Genomic DNA, 17,898 nt, shown 5'->3' on the forward strand with positions numbered 1-17,898 from the left:
CTCTGAAGGTCACGCTGTATGATGGTACAAGACGCAATGTGTGTTTTTCATGAGTAATAAAAAGGACGGAAATGATGTTTATGTTAATCTCTATTCCATTTTTCTGAACAGGTTCCAGAACTCTTGGAACTGAGAAGATGCAAAACTTTTTTGATGTGTGTAGTTCCCGCGTAGGTTCTTCGCGCCCGTAGATACAGGAAGTCCGTTCTTATAGTTATTTGCTTTAGAAGAATTTTTTTAAAAATTTATTTACCATTCCCAGCTTCCAGTTTCATAATTGACTACTGTAGTTACGCTTCATTCAATGTATACTTTTTGACTAGCGTGGTTTATGCTGTCCAAGGCAAGTTCTTTTCATTAGTAACTTAATGTCAGTAGTTACTTAGAAAGGGTTGTAAAGGCACTTGGTCACAACTTTATGTAATCATATGTTATTGTTAATTTCCAGAAATTCTGAAGATGCGAGACTAGCTCTTACCGCGGCAATTTGGAAATAAATACTTGCAAAAGAGACTGCTTTTTTATTTGAAAAGTTGATGTTATTAGTTATCGTAGTATCTGTCTCGGGGCACGACTGATCATATTTTGAGGCTGTATTCAGTAACAGGTGATTTAGTTGGCCAAGGTAGGATGCAACACTCATGTATTTAACACCTTCGTTCAACAGTGTTTGTGGCCTGTCCAACAGGTAATATGTCTTGTTGGTACGGCATGTGATATGTAAACTGTTTTCAGCGTCTTATACTGTCTTGCAGACAGCGTGATGCGAATTTTAATTCCGTTACTTATTGTCCACACACAACAAAGCAAAAAATTACTACGTATGTTGTACTTACTATTTCATACTAGGAACAACATTTAAATTATTTATTAAGGGCAGAAACATTGTATACGCAGAGCAGTAGTACGTATCTTGCCGGTCGCGGTGGCCGAGCGGTTCTAGGCGCTACAGTCTGGAACCGCGCGACCGCTACGGTCGCAGGTTCGAATCCTGCCTCGGGCATGGATGTGTGTGATGTCCTTAGGTTGGTTAGGTTGCAGTAGTTCTAAGTTCTAGGGGACTGATGACCTCAGAAGTTAAGTCCCATACTGCTCAGAGCCATTTGAACCATTTAGTACTTATCTTGCAAATTCGGTCTCAGTGCCTGTGCTGGGACCCTTGTTCCTATATCAACTATAAGAACATTTTGTTCAGGTTATGTGATATGAGAAGTAGTTGGAACATTATGTTGCTCTTAATTATTTTCTCCATTTATTTATATATTCTGGCACATATTTTACATTTTGATACCTAAACAGTGTTTCGCTATGTGACACAAACCTGACTTGCCTGGCGCCAGAAAGACATCATACACTCCTGGAAATTGAAATAAGAACACCGTGAATTCATTGTCCCAGGAAGGGGAAACTTTATTGACACATTCCTGGGGTCAGATACATCACATGATCACACTGACAGAACCACAGGCACATAGACACAGGCAACAGAGCATGCACAATGTCGGCACTAGTACAGTGTATATCCACCTTTCGCAGCAATGCAGGCTGCTATTCTCCCATGGAGACGATCGTAGAGATGCTGGATGTAGTCCTCTGGAACGGCTTGCCATGCCATTTCCACCTGGCGCCTCAGTTGGACCAGCGTTCGTGCTGGACGTGCAGACCGCGTGAGACGACGCTTCATCCAGTCCCAAACATGCTCAATGCGGGACAGATCCGGAGATCTTGCTGGCCAGGGTAGTTGACGTACACCTTCTAGAGCACGTTGGGTGGCACGGGATACATGCGGACGTGCATTGTCCTGTTGGAACAGCAAGTTCCCTTGCCGGTCTAGGAATGGTAGAACGATGGGTTCGATGACGGTTTGGATGTACCGTGCACTATTCAGTGTCCTCTCGACGATCACCAGTGGTGTACGGCCAGTGTAGGAGATCGCTCCCCACACCATGATGCCGGGTGTTGGCCCTGTGTGCCTCGGTCGTATGCAGTCCTGATTGTGGCGCTCACCTGCACGGCGCCAAACACGCATACGACCATCATTGGCACCAAGGCATAAGCGACTCTCATCGCTGAAGACGACACGTCTCCATTCGTCCCTCCATTCACGCCTGTCGCGACACCATTGGAGGCGGGCTGCACGATGTTGGGGCGTGAGCGGAAGACGGCCTAACGGTGTGAGGGACCGTAGCCCAGCTTCATGGAGACGGTTGCGAATGGTCCTCGCCGATACCCCAGGAGCAACAGTGTCCCTAATTTTCTGGGAAGTGGCGGTGCGGTCCCCTACGGCACTGCGTAGGATCCTACGGTCTTGGCGTGCATCCGTGCGTCGCTGCGGTCCGGTCCCAGGTCGACGAGCACGTGCACCTTCCGCCGACCACTGGCGACAACATCGATGTACTGTGGAGACCTCACGCCCCACGTGTTGAGCAATTCGGCGGTACGTCCACCCGGCCTCCCGCATGCCCACTATACGCCCTCGCTCAAAGTCCGTCAACTGCACATACGGTTCACGTCCACGCTGTCGCGGCATGCTACCAGTGTTAAAGACTGCGATGGAGCTCCGTATGCCACGGCAAACTGGCTGACACTGACGGGGGCGGTGCACAAATGCTGCGCAGCTAGCGCCATTCGACGGCCAACACCGCGGTTCCTGGTGTGTCCGCTGTGCCGTGCGTGTGATAATTGCTTGTACAGCCCTCTCGCAGTGTCCGGAGCAAGTATGGTGGGTCTGACACACCGGTGTCAATGTGTTCTTTTTTCCATTTCCAGGAGTGTATATAATATGAGTCCTGCTTTCGGTACATTCTAGAACAGGATAAAATTCAAAATGTTACTAATATGGTTATCTTAATTAAAACACTGTTTTCGAATTTTATTTACATAATGTTTTCCGGAAGTAATTATTTTTGTGATGATTTCTGCTATAATGATTAATCAACGGTTGAAAACTCTGACAGTAAGAAAAATAGCAGTTTCTTATTATTTTATAAAATCAGTTTCATTATCGACAGTAAAATTAAAAGAATTTGAAACACGAACAGCTGCTAGCATGAGTTTCTTAGAAGTAGATACCTTAGGGATTGCGAAGCAACTCAAATCGCTTGATACGGGCAAGTCTTCAGGTCCAGATTGTATACCTGTTAGGTTATTTTCAGATTACGCTGATACAATAGCTCCCTACTTATCAATCATATACAACCGCTCGCTCACCGATAGATCTGTACCTACAGATTGGAAAATTGCGCAGGTCGCACCAGTGTTTAATATGGGTAGTAGGAATAATTCATCGAACTACAGACCTATATCATTGACGTCGGTTTGCAGTACGGTTTTGGAGTATATACTGTATTCAAACATTATGAATCACATCGAAGGGAACGATCTATTGATACGTAATCAGCATGGCTTCAGATAACATCGTTTTTGTGCAACGCAGCTAGCTCTTTATTCGCACGAAGTAATGGCAGCTATCGACAGGGGATCTGAAGTTGATTCCGTATTTCTAGATTTCCGGAAAGCTTTTGACACCGTTCCGCACAAGCGACTACTAATCAAGCTGCGGGCGCCTATGGGGTATCGTCTCAGTTGTGTGACTGGATTCGTGATTTTCTGTCAGGAAGGTCGCAGTTCGTAGTAATAGACGGCAAATCATCGAGTAAAATTGAAGTGATATCAGGTGTTCTCCAGGGAAGCGTTCTGGGACCTCTGCTGTTCCTGATCTATACAGGGTGTTACAAAAAGGTACTGCCAAACTTTCAGGAAACATTCCTCACACACAAATAGAGAAAAGATGTTATGTGGACATGTGTCCGGAAACACTTAATTTCCATGCTAGAGCTCATTTTAGTTTCGTCAGTATGTACTGTACTTCATCGATTCACCGCCAGTTGGCCCAATTGAAGGAAGGTAATGCTGACTTCGGTGCTTGTGTTGACATGCGACTCATTGCTCTACAGTACTAGCATTACGCACAGTACTAGCATTACGCACATCAGTACGTAGCATCAACAGGTTAGTCTTCATCACGAACGTGGTTTTGAAGTCATTGCAATGTTTACAATTTCGGAGTTGGCAGATGCCCATTTGATGTATGGATTAGCACGGGGCAATAGCCGTGGCGTGGTACGTTTGTATCGAGACAGATTTCCAGAACGAAGGTGCCCGACAGGAAGACGTTCGAAGCAATTGATCGGCGTCTTAGGGAGCACGGAACCTTCCAGCCTATGACTCGCGACTGGGGAAGACCTAGAACGACGAGGAGACCTGCAATGGACGAGGCAATTCTTCATGCAGTTGATGATAACCCTAATGTCAGCGTCAGAGAAGTTGCTGCTGTACAAGGTAACGTTGACCACGTCACTGTATGTAGAGTGCTACGGGAGAACCAGTTGTTTCCGTGCTATGTACAGCGTGTGCAGGCACTATCAGCAGCTGATTGGCCTCCACGGGTACACTTGTGCGAATGGTTCATCCAACAATGTGTCAATCCTCATTTCAGTGCAAATGTTCTCTTTACGGATTACGCTTCATTCCAACGTGATCAAATTGTAAATTTTCACAATCAACATATGTGGGCTGACAAGAATCCGCACGCAATTGTGCAATCACGTCATCAACACAGATTTTCTGTGAACGTTTGGGCAGGCATTGTTGGTGATGTTGAAACGTCCCCTTTTAACAATTATACATGACTGTGCTTAAACTGACACACAACATTTTGTTAGCGCAACGCAATCTGACTTTCAAAATTCCCTACAAAAGAATGGCCCTGACTAACATTAAACTATACCTTTCACAAATCACTTACCTCACAAAAATCTTCACTGCTCAAGCTACTGCAATACAGAGAGCGCCACTACTGCCAGCTAAATAAAAGATTCAAACTATGGAAGGCACTAACTACTGATAGGGATAGTTAGCAAATGAAAGATATTAATAGAGAACAAACAATGTATTTACCTTGATATCATCATATAAAAAAACCTAAACAGCCTACTTACAATGTCTTGGTTGGGCCCTATGTTCTTCCACCTACGCTGAATGGAGGAACTTATGATTTCATACGGGATACTCTACTTGTGCTGCTAGAACATGTGCCTTTACAAGTACGACACAACAAGTGGTTCGTGCACGATGGAGCTCTTGCACATGTCACTCGAAGTGTTCGTACGCTTTTCAACAACAGATTCGGTGATCGATGGATTGGTAGAGGTGGACCAATTCCATGGCCATCACGCTCTCCTGACCTCAACCCTCTTGACTACGCAACCCCGGTACCAAATGTAGAGACTCTTCGTGTTCGTATTGTGGACGGCTGTGATACAATACGCCATTCTCCAGGGCTGCATCAGCGCATCATGGATTCCATGCGAATGGATGCATATATCCTCGCTAACGGAGGACATTTTGAACATTTCCTGTAACAAAGTGTTTGAAGTCACGCTGGTACGTTCTGTTGTTGTGTGTTTCCATTCCATGATTAATGTGATTTGAAGAGAAGTAATAAAATGACCTCTAACATGGAAAGTAAGCGTTTCCGGACACATGTCCACATAACATATTTTCTTTCTTTGTGTGTTAGGAATGTTTCCTGAAAGTTTGGCCGTACCTTTTTGTAACAGCCTGTATAAATGACCTGGGTGACAATCTGAGCAGTTCTCTTAAGTTGTTCGCAGATGATGCTGTAATTTACCATCTAGTAAGGTCATCCGAAGACCAGTATGAGTTGCAAAGCGATTTAGAAAAGATTGCTGTATGGTGTGGCAGGTGCCAGTTGACGCTAAATAACGAAAAGTGTGAGGTGATTCACATGAGTTCCAAAAGAAATCCGTTGGAATTCGATTACTCGATAAATAGTACAATTCTCAAAGCTGTCAATTCAACTAATTACCTGCGTGTAAAAATTACGAACTGCTTCAGTTGGAAAGACCACACAGATAATATTGTGGGGAAGTTGAACCAAAGGTTGCGTTTCATTGGCAGGACACTTAGAAGATGCAACAAGTCCACTAAAGAGACAGCTTACACTACACTCGTTCGTCCTCTGTTAGAATATTGCTGCGCGGTGTGGGATCCTTACCAGGTGGGATTGACGGAGGATATCGAAAGGATGCAAAAAAGGGCAGCTCGTTTTGTATTATTACGTAATAGGGGAGAGTACGTAGCAGATATGAAACGCGAGTTGGGATGGAAGTCATTAAAGCAAAGACGTTTTTCAGTCACCAACTTTCTTTTCCGAATGCGAAAATATTTTGTTGAGCCCAACCTACATAGGTAGGAATGATCCTCAAAATAAAATAAGAGAAATCAGATCTCGGAGAGAAAGGTTTAGATGTTCGTTTTTCCCGCGCGCTGTTCGGGAGTGGAATTGTAGGGAGATAGTATGATTGTGGTTCGATGAACCCTCTGCCAAGCTTTTAAATGTGAATTGCAGATTAATCATGTAGATGTAGATGTAGACGTATAAATGAAGATTTTGTTTTCAGGAAAGCTGAAACATAACAGTGCTATGTTTACTGTAAATTTGATTCTAGATCTTTTAAGTTGACATTTCTGATAAGTCATTTTGGTGGTACAAGATCAGTGTTACGAAATGGATCGACATGAATAATAAAAAATATATTTTAAGAAAAACAGTTTTTTGGTTGCCAAGAATGTTCAAGGATATCTTCAGATGAGAAATATATGACGTAAGTGGGAGAATGAACCCAATTCTGGCTACAATTTATACGTTATCGAACGTTTCATGTGAAAGTTCCGAGGAGGTAAGGTTCAGCGCAAGTCCTCTAAATCAGCTGCCACTGAACCCTTCTCCTCCTGTCCGTATGTAATGGAGTACGGAGATAACAGGATTATAGTTCATGCTGCGAATTCATGTGCTGGTATTTTAAAGGAGGCAGTAGTGATTAGAACGCAGTATAATTTTATCAGCGGGGACAGACACTTTACCGTAAGTAGAGCGTAGGATCCGGCACAATTTACATCTATATCTACTTTTACATCTCAGTTAGTCCACTTTCGAACAGCGAGCTTGTAAAACGAATACATAAATCTTTCAGTGCTGCCTCTAATTTCTCTTATTTCATTACGACGATCAACTAAATAGTTTGGCTTTCGGAGGAAAAAGTTGGTGACTGAAATTTCGTAAAAAGATCTCGCCGCAAGGGAAAACGCCTTTGTTTTAATGACTGCCACCCCATCTTTCGTATTGCAGGACACTCTCCCACCTATTTCAAGATAATACAGAACGAGCTTCCTTTTTTTAAATTTTTCGAAGATCTTCGTCAATAGACCTGGGAAGGCTCCCATATTGCGCAGGTACACAACTGGCCAAAAAAAATTCTACACAACGAAGATGACGAGCTACAGACGCGAAATTTAACCGACAGGAAGAAGATGCTGTGACATGCAAGTGATTAACTTTTCAGAGCATTCACACAATGTTGGCGCCGTTGGCGACACCTACAACGTGCTGACATGAGGAAAGTTTCCAACCGATTTCTCATACATAAACAACAGTTGATCGGCGTTGCCTGGTGAAACGTAGTTGTGAAGCCTCGTGTAAGGAGGAGAAATGCGTATCCTAACGTTTCCGACTTTGATGAATGTCGGATTGTAGCCTATCGCGATTACGGTTTATCGTATCGCGAAATTGCTGGTCGCGTTGATCGAGATCCAATGACTTATCAGAAAATGGAATAGTTGGGTTCAGGAGGGTAATACGGAACGCCGTTCTGGATCCCAACGGCCTCGTATCACTAGCAGTCGAGATGACAGGCATCTTACCCGCATGGCTGTAACGGATCGTGCAGCCAATACTCGATCCCTGAGTCAACAGATGGGGACTTTTGCAAGACAACAACCATCCGCACGAACAGTTCGACGACGTTTGCAGCAGCATGGAATATCAGGTCGGAGATCATGGTTGCGGTTACCCTTGACGCTGCATCACAGTAGTGCCTTTGATGGTGTACTCAACGACGAACCTGGGTGCACGAATGGCAAAACGTCATTCTTTCGGATGAATCCAGGTTCTGTTTACACCATCATGATGTTCGCATCCGTGTTTGACGACATCTCGGTGAACGCACATTGGAAGCGTGTGTTCGTCATCGCCATACTGGCGTATCGGCCGGCCTGATGGTATGGGGTGCCATTGGTTACACGTCTCGGTCACCTCTTGTTCGCACTGACGGCACGTTGAACAGTGGACGTTACATTTCACATGTGTTACGACTCGTGGCTCTACCATTGACTCGATCCCTGCGAAACCCTACATTTCAGCAGGATAATGCACGACCGCATGTTGCAGGTCCTGTACGTGCCTTTCTGGATACAGAAAATCTTCGACTGCTTCCCTTTCCAGCACATTCTCCAGATCTCTCATAAATTGAAAACGTCTGGTCATTGGTGGCCGAGCAGCTGGCTGGTCACAATACTCCAGTCACTATTCTTGATGAACTGTGGTATCCTGTTGAAGCTGCATGTGCAGCTGTACCTGTACACGCCATCCAAGCTCTGTTTGACTCAATGTCCAGGCGTATCAAGGCCGTTATTACGGCCAGAGGTGGTTGTTCTGGGTACTGATTTCTCAGGATCTATGCACCCAAATTGCGTGAAAATGTAATCACATGTCAGTTCTAGTATAATATATTTGTCCACTGAATACCCGTTTACCATCTGCATTTCTTCATGATGTAGCAATTTTAATGGCCCGTAGTGTAGTTTCTTTACTAGATATGTAGTATGTTCTAAGTATTCTCCCAACAAATGTTTTTGATTAGCCTTCCCCACAATATTTTCTTTGCGATTGTTCCGGTGTAAGTTGTTTTGTCATTGTAATCGTTAGGTATTTAATTGAATTGGCAGCCATTAGATTTGCGTGGTTTATTGTGCAACTTAAATTTCATGTATTCCTTTTAGTACCCATGTGGATGACATCACAGTTTTTGTATACAGTCACTTGCAACTACAATCAGTTGCAACTTTTCGCACCATACAAATAAAATGTGTTCATCATTTTTTCATTTGGTATCGACTAGTTTTTGACTTCACAAGACAACAGATGACAGCATCATCTGAAAGAATCTAAGAGGTCTGGCCAGATTGTCTCCTAAATCGTTTATGTAAATATGTAACAGTAGACGGCCTATAACACTTCCTTGGCAAACAGCAGATATTACTTGTTTTATTCGGTAACTTTCTCTCGTTTACTACGTACCGTAACCTTCCTGACGCGAATCCACTCTTACAACTGAAGTGCTACACCACAGGTTCATAATTTGATTAGAAGTCTCTGATGAGGGACAGTGTCAGGTATAGAATCAATATGAGATCCCCTGTCGATAGCAGTAATTATTTCGGGCGAGTAAAGTGCTACTTGCGTTTCACAATAACGGTGTTTCCTGAATCCGTGCTATTACCTTTTAGGAAATTCTTAAAATTCGAACACACTGTATGTTCCAAAACCCTACTGCAAATCGACGTTAGCGATATGAGTCTTTGATTCAACGGATTACTCCCTTTTTTTCTCGAGTGTGACCCGTGCAACTTCGCAGTCCTTAGATACAGATCTTTCGTCGAGCGTACTGATATTTATGGTTGCTATCTATGGAGGTTCTGTATCAGCATACTCTGAAAGGAAGCTACTTGATATAAAACTTCGAACGGAAGATACACCTTAATTAAGTTGCTTCGCTACACCGAAGATATCTACTTCTAAGTCAATCAAGTTGGTAGCTGTTCTTGATTCCAGGTCTGGAATATTAACTTCGTCTTCTTGGGTGAAGGAATTTCAGAGAACCGTAGTTAGTAACTGCGTTTGCGTGCCGCTCTCATCGTGAACATTGTTATTGCTGTCTTATAGTGAAGATAGTGACTGCGTCTTGCCACAGGTGACCTTTAGATATGACAGAATCTCTCTGGCTTTTCTACCAAATTTCGAGTCAGCGATTACTTATGAAAACGGTTACAAGCATCTGGTATTAAAATCCGTGCTATATTTCTAGCGTTTATAAAACATCGCCAACCATGAAAATTTTGCGTGCTTTTAAATTTAGAATCGTTTTTCGTTGCTTCTGCAACAGTAATCTGGCCTTTTTTGTGTTCCACTGGCGATCAGTTGTGTCTCTTATCAATTTATTTGCTTTGAACTTATCAATTTCCGACGGTATTATTTCTTTGAATGTAAGCCACATCTGGTCTCCGCTTTCATTGTTACAGAGGAATGGCGACTGTCTTTCAGGAAGGCTCCATTCCTCTCTCCCTTTCTCTCTCTCTCTGTCTCTCTCTCACACACACACACACACACACACACACTCTCTCTCTCTCTCTCACTCACTCGCTCTGCTCATAGATAAAACCGTATTACAAGACTTTCTAGTGAAACGTAACTTAAGCATTTCTGTACATTTTGTCGTAGCCTTCATAGTCTGTTTGAATTTCAGTCGAATTTTATTGTTTAACAGCGACAGGAAACAATCACAAAGACAGCGCTCAGCGTGTACCGTCCATAGTTCGGTTGGAACCCAAGAAGCCAACGACGAAATCTGCGCTCGACATCTAATGAAGACCTCTAGGGAAATTGTCGAAATAAAACTGTAAAACACAGTTCGGTTAAGTTTCAAAATGTGCTCTTCTGACTGATCATTACTCCATGAATTTTCCGTTCTTCAACCCTCTCCGTATAGTTACAGGCTCACTGTACTTGTGCACTATCCAGCACTTCAGCTCTCCAAGCCAGATGAGTCAGCCTTCGTTGCTGTGCCATTGCGCAGCTGTTTTCAAGGGAATTCTATTTTTAAACGTGGTTTCAGTGTTGTTAAGAGCCGTGGGTTCACTGCGAAGCTTACGTCACCAAGCCGCAGATACCAACACAGTCGGCGGAGCTGCAAAGCGAACAAGTCACGATCTCATGTGAAACCTATCGTGCACCGATCAGGGAAAGGGACGCAGTCCTCACCTTTTTCCTCTTCCATTTCAAAGCCTGTCTTCCTACTAAGTTATTTTGTTGTTCATTGACTATATATCCTTGGGGTCTGTCTTCCAGAACTTGTATTTGTATTCTCAGCCTGGAAGCCTCCATTCGTTCCTTACGTTGTCCTTAGAATGAAAGATATCTAACTGTTGTCTTATATCTGTAATGCAGATATGATCTCCGAAAATATGACCTGTGATACCTTTTATAAATCGCCGGCCGCGGTGGTCTAGCGGTTTTAGGAGCGCAGTCCGGAACCGCGCAACTGCTACGGTCGCAGGTTCGAATCCTGCCTCGGGCATGGATGTGTGTGATGTCCTTAGGTCAGTTAGGTTTAAGTAGTTCTAAGTTCTAGGGGACTGATGACCACAGTAGTTAAGTCCCATAGTGCTCAGAGCCATTTGAACCATTTTGAAACTTTTATAAAACTCATCTCTGCTGTTTCACTGTTTCATTCTCTTTCATTGTTGAGTGTTCAGCTATCACCTTGCGGCATGAGAAAAGACGCAGCTGATATTTTGTAATATCATAGAATATATTCCTTTTTTTTTTTTGCTTTCTTAAGAATTCAATAAACAGTCCCAAAGACGTTCTTTCTCTTAGGAAATTGTTATTCTACATCGCCTTCTTCGTTGTGGAAAATAGGAGGGTTTGGGAGTACCAAGGAAAGCAAAATAGTAGCTCCCATCCATTCGATCAGTTACAAAAACGGTTTTCCAAGTCTTGAAATATTTGCAAAGTGACACTGACAGGCAGCACATAAGGACACCACGCAGTACCGTTTCATGGCTGCATGGTGTAAGGAGAATAAAGTACAGTTTCTCTCTCTCTCTCTCTTTGTATACGGATTGGTATATTCACGCAATCGCGATTGTGATGAAACCGAGCGATGTGGCACAGTGCAGGAGACGGCTAGTGTTTCGGAAGCAAGCAGGCTCGGCTTCGTGATTTAGGTTTCCCCTGCATTTCGCACTCATATTCAGGTGAATTCTTGGATGGAAATGGAAATGAGCGTTTGGCGTCATTGGCCGGGAGGCCCCTTGCGGGGCAGGTCCGGCCGCCTTGGTACAGCTCTTATTACATTCGACGCCACATTGGGCGACTTGCGCGTTGGATGGGGATGAAATGATGATGAAGACAACACAACACCCAGTCCCTGAGCGGAGAAAATCTCCGAGCCAGCCGGGATCGAACCCGGGCCCGCAGGACGGCAGTCCATCACGCTGACCACTCAGCTATCGGGGCGGCAATTCTGGGATTAATGACCTTCATCAGAGTCTCTAATGAAATAATCAACTTGTGCTAGGTAAAGGGACTTTCTCGAGATTGAAGATGGTTAGGTTCATCTCAGCACGGTCAGCAGCAACTTGCCTGATAAGAGTTAACAGCTGAGAGACATGCACATTGCCAGGGTCCAGAGTATTCTCTCTGAAGAGTATGTGTACCTCAACATAAAAACGCTCATCCTCAAATAACTACGTGGCGACACCGAGTGTGAAGTGTGATGCAGCCGCTGCTACCCGTAAGTGTAAATGTTGCAGTACAAGGTTACAGGTCCCAAACTGGCGAACTCCTCCACTTTCAAATGCCTCTGAGCACTATGGGACTTAACTGCTAAGGTCATCAGTCCCCTAGAACTTAGAACTACGTAAATCTACCTAACCTAAGGACATCACACACATCCATGCCCGAGGCAGGATTCGAACCTGCGACCGTAGCAGTCGTGCGGTTCCAGACTGTAGCGCCTACGACCGATCGGCCACGCCGGCCGGGGAACTCCTCCACGCAAAAATGTTTTACGAAAGTGTAAAACTGCTATCCAGCTGACTATTAGGATGGGACAAACAGTGCTTCTGCACTACAACCAGTCGGTTGTAAGTAACAAAGAAAAAAAAAGGCTAGTGAAATGCGACAACCCAAAACCCGTATAGTATCCACACTGTGTCTGACATGTCAGTAGCCGATCTTCGAAAGCAGTCTATGGAAGTAGCAGTCAATCTGAGACACAACAGATTACTTTTCTTGCCTTATCTTTACAAACTTACAAAACACAAAACAATGCTTGTACTAGCTAGTAATGCATTTTCAACTCTTTTGACACTATTCAGCAAACGGTTTCGCCACCAGAAGGACGACCCATCTGGGAACTGGATAAAAGAAATTAAACAGTCTAGCAAGAAACCACGATGTATCATAAGACATTGCAAAAGGCGTCATGTACAAACCTCCATAAGGAGCGCCTGTGGTCTAGCGGTGCCGGCACGGTAACTAAGCGTGTTCAGTCAGGGGGCCGCCCGCCCTCTGTAATAAAAAAAATAAAAATAAAAAAATAAAAAAAATAAAAAATAAAACTGAGTAAAGGAATCAACTTGAATTGATGTCTTGTGACGTCCGCCCAGACCAAAACGCAACGAACAATACCGAACAAAATGATGAAAAAAACGGTGTAGCGTCTTCGATTAGTAACATAACGTTCTCTGTCCCAGGTTCTAAACCCGCCACAGGGTGGCCTAAATTTTGGTTATCAGCACTGGCAGCCGAAGACCTCCGGCATAAGATGTCACCCTCATTATGGTTCAAATAGCTCTGAGCACTATGGGACTTAACATCTGAGGTCATCAGTCCCCTAGAACGTAGAACTAGTTATACCTAACTAACCTAGGGACATCACACACATCCATGCCAGAGGCAGGATTCGAACCTGCGACCGTAGCAGTCGCGCGGTGCCGGACTGAAGCGCCTAGAACCGCACGGCCACTAACGGCCGGCACCCTCATTATGCCAACGGCCTTGCCAAAGAGGGTGGCAAAGCGGACAGAGCTTAAGGGCACTCTCTTGTCCATCGAGTGGGAAAATGTCCCTAAAGGCGATAGAATCAGCAATGATCAACGGCCTGAGTATGCAGAATCTAATGGAAACCATTGCATTAAAGACGCGTAACATGTATCCACATGATGTAACTGAAAATGTGTCCTGAAGATCTCTCCATTGGCAAAAGATTCTGGAATAGTCCCAAATTCGGATCTCTGGGAGGGAACTGCCAAAAGGGAGGTGACCGTGAGAAGGATATTGAATAACTAACGAAAGGAAACGTTCTAAGTGTCAGGACGTGGAATGTCAGAAGCCTGAACGTGGTAGAGAAGCTAGAAAATATGAAAAGGGGCTCAGTGTAGATACAGTAAGGGTCTTTGAAGTGAAATGGGAAGAAGATAAGGTTTTCTGGTCAGAGGAGTGTAAAGTAATATCAACAGCAGCAGAAAATGGCGTAACGGTTCAAAAATGGTTCAAATGGCTCTGAGCACTATGGGACTTAACATCTGTGGTCATCAGTCCCCTAGAACTTAGAACTACTTAAACCTAACTAACCTAAGGACATCACACACATCCATGCCCGAGGCAGGATTCGAACCTGCGACCGTAGCAGCCGCGCGGTTCCGGACTGCGCGCCTAGAACCACTAGACCACCGCGGCCGGCAGGTGTAACGGTAGTAGGATTCAATATCAGTAGGGTAGAGAGTGTGTTACAGTGAAGAGTTCAATGATAGGGTTGTTCTTATCAGAACCGACAGCAAACCAACGCCGACAATGATAGTTCAGGTATACGTGACGATGTCACAAGCTGGAAATAAAGAGATAGAGAAAGTATACGAAAATATTGAAAGGGTAATATAGTACATAAAGAGAGATGAAAATCTAACAGTCATGGCTGACTGGAATGCAGTTGTAGGGGAAGGAGTAGAAGAAACGGTTACAGGAGAATAAGGGTCTTGCACAAGCAATGAGAAAAGGTGAAGAAAAATTGAGTTCTGTAATAAATTTCAGCTACTAATAACGAATACTCTGTTCAAGAATCACAAGAAGAGGAGCTATAACTTAAAAAGGCCGGCTGATAAGGGAAGATTTCAGGTAGATTACATCATGGTCAGACAGAGATTCCGAAATCAGGTATTGGATTTTAGGCGTACTCAGGAGCAGATATAGACTCAAATTACAATGTAGTACTGATGAAGAGTAGGCTGAAGTTCAAGAGAATAGTCAGGAAGAATCAGTATCCAAAGAAGCGGGATATGGAAGTGCTAAGGAATGACGAGATAAGCTTGAAGTTCCCTAAGGCTATAGATTCAGCAATGTCGAATAGCTTAGTAGGCATTATAGTTGAAGAGAAATTGACATATCTAAAAAGGGTTATTACAGAAGCTGGAAAGAAACACATAGGTACAAAGAAGGCAACTGCGAGGAAACCGTGGGTTACAAAAGAAATACTCAGTTGATCTATGAAAGAAGAAAGTACAAACATGTTCAGGGAAACTCAGGAGTACAGAAATACAAGACGCTGAGGAATGAAATAAATAGGAAGTGAAAGGAAGCTAAGACGAAGTAGCTCCATGAGACATTTGAGGAAATCGATAAAGATATGATTGTCGGAAGACTGATTCAGCGTACAGTAAAGTCAAAATAATCTTCGGTGAAATGAAAAACGAGGGTGCTAAGATTAAGAGTGCGACGGAGATTCCTCTGCTAAATGCAGAGCAGAGAACGGATAGGTGGAAAGAGTACACTGAAGGCCTCTATTAGATGGAAAATTTGTCTAATGTGATAGAAGAAGAAACAAGAGTCCATTTAGAATATATAGGGGATCCAGTATTAGAATCAGAATTTAAAAGAGCTTTTGAAGACGTACGACAAAGTAAGGCAGAAGGGATGGATAACATTCCATCGGAATCGTTGGGGGAAGCGGGAACAAAACAACTATTCACGTTGGTGTGTAGATGTATGAGTGGCGACATACTATCTCACTTTCGGAAAAATATCATCCACGCAATTCGGAAGACTGCAAGAGCTGACAAGTGCAAGAATTATCGCGCAATCAGGTTAACAGCTCATGCATCCAAGTTTCTGACAAGAATAATATACGGCAGAGTGTAAAAGAAAATTGAGGATGTCTTAGATGACGATTAGTTTCGCTTTAGGAAATGTAAAGGCACTAAAAAGGCAACTCTGACGTTGCGGTTGATAATCGAAACAAGACTAAAGAAAAATCAAAACACGTTCATAGGATTTGCCGGCCTCCAAAAAGCATTCGACAATGACGAATAGTACAAGATGTTCGAAATTCTGAGAAAAATAAAGGTAAGCTATAGGAAGAGATGGCTAATACACAATATGTACAAGAGCGAACAAGGAATAATAGGAGTGGACGAGCATGAACTAAGTGCTCAGTTTAAAAAGTGTATAAGATAGTGATGTAGTCTTTCACAGCTATTGTTCAGTCTGTACATAAAAAAAGCAATGATGGAAATGAAAGAAAGGTTGAGGAGTGGAATTAAAATTCAAGGTGAAAGAATATCAATGATCCGATTCGCTGATGACATTAGTATCCTGAGTGATAGTGAAGAAGAATTACATGATCTGCTGGATGGAATGAACAATCTAATGAGTACAGTACAGAATATGGATTGAGAATAAATCGAAGAAAGTGATGAGAAGCAGGAGAAACGAGAACAGCGAGAAACTTAACGATGGGATTGTTGGTCAGGAAGTAGATGAAATTCAGGAATTCTGCTACCAAGACAGCCAAATAACCAATGATGGAGAGAGCAAGGATGACATCAAAAGCAGATTAGCTCTGACAAAAAGATAATTCCTGACCAAGAAAAATCTAGTAGTATCAAACATAAGTCTTAATTACAGGAAGAAATTTCTTAGAATGTACGTTTGGAGCACAGAGTTGTATGGCAGAGAAACATGGACTGTGGGAAAACCGGAATAGAAGAGAATCGAAGCATTTGAGATGTGGTGCTACAGACGAACGTTGAAAATTAAGTGGATTCATAAGGAATGAAGAAGTTCTGGGGAGGAAAGGAACATGTGGAAAACGTTGTCAAGGAGAAGGAACAGGATGACAGGATGACAGGACATCTATTACAACATGAGGGAATGACTTCTATGGTTGTAGAGGGAGTTTTAGACGGCATAAACTGTACGGGATGACAGGGATTGGAATTCATGCAGAAAATAATTGAGGACGTAGGTTCCAAGTGCTACTCTGAGAAGAAGAGGTTCGCACAGGAGAGAAATTCGGGAATTCGTGCCGGACCGCATCAAATCATCCTGAAGACTGATAACTTAAAAAAGAAGTGTTTTAGTTTAGCTTATGAGACTATAAAGAATTCTGTCAACCACTGCAAGAACGCCACGGTTGAGCATATGTTCAGATGCTAGCCAATCTGTTGCACCTTACTACGAACGGCACCCCTACAATGTCCCCTATACATCGCAAGTGCCAGTCTTGGTCAGAACTGTGTTTTGTATAGCTGTGAGTCGAATACATCGGAGCTAAGTGAATTCGGAAGTGGGCGAATTGTTGGTGTTGATATGGTGGGTGCTCCCAACAGAGGGAGCTGACGTGTCTGGGGATGGAAAATATCGAAGATTTATACCGCAGTAGGGAATGCGGATGGAACATCACGCGTTAAGTCACAACGTGGACAAAAGTTTCTTTGAGTGATCGTGATAGCCAATCATTGAAGAGCATTGTGAAGAAAAAATAAGAGAACGACAGATGCAAAAGGCATAAGTAACTGCAGAAATGAATGTTACTGTCACGAAGCAGAAGAACAACACGAAGAGCGCTGGACAAGATGGAATTCCAAAACCGCTTTTCAGTGGTGCAAATGTTCGTAACAGATCAGCGTGGCGCCAGAACTATAAAATCTGGGGTATGGGGCAACGTAAGAAGTCCATTGGTTGGATGAGTCTTGTTTCACACTGTTTCCAACTGTCGGCCGAGTTTACGTCCAAGAGTGAAACATGGCTGGGGTTCAATGACGATCTGGGCAGGCATATCATGCTATTCTACACACCAAAGTGAATAACCGTTTTGAAGTGACAACGAAACAAACGGCACGTTAGTGTGTAGAATG

The sequence above is a fragment of the Schistocerca serialis genome, chromosome 2 (assembly GCF_023864345.2).
Source record: "Schistocerca serialis cubense isolate TAMUIC-IGC-003099 chromosome 2, iqSchSeri2.2, whole genome shotgun sequence".
NCBI classification, from domain to species: Eukaryota; Metazoa; Arthropoda; class Insecta; order Orthoptera; family Acrididae; genus Schistocerca; species Schistocerca serialis.